This window comes from Pteropus alecto, unplaced genomic scaffold (genome assembly GCF_000325575.1).
Source record: "Pteropus alecto unplaced genomic scaffold, ASM32557v1 scaffold195, whole genome shotgun sequence".
In the NCBI taxonomy this organism is placed as follows: domain Eukaryota; kingdom Metazoa; phylum Chordata; class Mammalia; order Chiroptera; family Pteropodidae; genus Pteropus; species Pteropus alecto.
In genome coordinates, this window is record NW_006438073.1 from 8,906,430 (window position 1) to 8,907,892 (window position 1,463).

Sequence of the window (1,463 nt, forward strand, 5' to 3'; positions counted from 1 at the left end):
CCCATGTCCTTCAGCCAGACATATCAGTTGTAAACACTTTCGCACGATGTCACATGAAATGCATGGCTTATGTCTCCCTTTCTTTCTCCTTACGCATCTGTTCTTATATGTGCATATGCATGGATGCACGCATGCATATAATTATACTACCATTATTACTTCACCATGTGAGAGAAAGTTACAGATACAATGACCCTTTAGCTCCAAATATTTCGTCATACATTTCCCCATAAAAGGGCCATTCTCTTATACAACCTCAGCGAAGGAAACCAAATTTAGGAATTGAATACTGCTATAGTGTTCTCATTTAATACAGACTAAATTCAAATTCTACCAGTCGTTTTAATACGCTGGGTAAGGATAGGTGGAGGCCCAGTCGACTAAGATAAGGGGTATTAACTTGCTTTTAAAAATAAATCTATATCGTAAATATTAAAAAGGTCAGGTTTTCTGGGGAGAAACAGACTTAGTCAATGAGAATTATTTAAATAGTCAAAAAGCCATTAGAGTGATCATGTCTGTAACACACACGAAACTGAAACAATGCAGAGCAGATGAGCAAGGCGCCAGCACGAGGATGGCACGCAAAGTCACGCGGCATTCAGTGCATATTTCTGAAAGGAAATAAAAAGATTGAGAGTTATAGACTGAATTATGTCTTCCCAAAATTCACATGTTGGGGCCCTAACTGCCAATGTGACATATCTGGAGACAGAAACTTTAAAAGGAGAGGTCGTAAGGATAGTTCCTGAATCCAGTATGATTAGTGCTTTTGTAAGAAGAAGAGATATCGGGGCGTGGGGCGGGCAAGGTGCTCACACCCAGGAAAGACCATGTGAGGACACAGCAAGGTCATGGCCATCTGCAAGCCAGAAAGAGAGCTCTCGCCAGGACCCTGCCCGGCTGGTGCCTTGATCTTGGACTCCAGCCTACAGAACTGTGGGAAACGAATTCCTGTTGTTTAAAGCGCCCAGTCTGTGGTGTCTTCTTGGGGCCGTCCTAGCAGACTAAGACATTGGGTAAAAAGAGAGGTAAAAATGATGGACCATCCTTCTCACAAGTTGCTTAAATCAGATTCGATGGATGAAGCAAACATTCTAACACCATCTGATGTAGTGCTCAATGTATGTAGGGGGAAATTCTTAAGACAATTCTATTTAAAAAGCGGAAAGGGTTAAGAGGCCTAAATGGAAGTAAGCATTCAGTACTTAACTCGAAGTGGTAAGATTTTGATACACGGGGGCTCTGATGATGTTATTTATATATGTCCAGGACATATATAACATCTATAACAGCCACAAAGAAAAGTACAGAAAGCAATATGACCAAAAAATTATAAAATAATTTAAATAGAATTCTAAAAAATGCTGAGGCGATCCACAAGAAAAGAGAAAACAAACAAAACAAATACTAAAATGGCAGACTTCAGCCGTAAACATCAATAATTGCTCTAAAGGTAAGTG

The 1,463-nt window shown here is 40.0% G+C and overlaps 1 non-coding gene across 1 annotated transcript; it reads left to right on the forward strand.

Annotated features, from left to right (window-relative positions):
* The first annotated feature begins 508 nt into the window (after nt 1-508).
* LOC112482363 lies at nt 509-612 on the forward strand. The gene has a single exon (XR_003047285.1). It is a non-coding gene; the product is annotated as a U6 spliceosomal RNA (small nuclear RNA).
* The last annotated feature ends 851 nt before the right edge of the window (nt 613-1,463 follow it).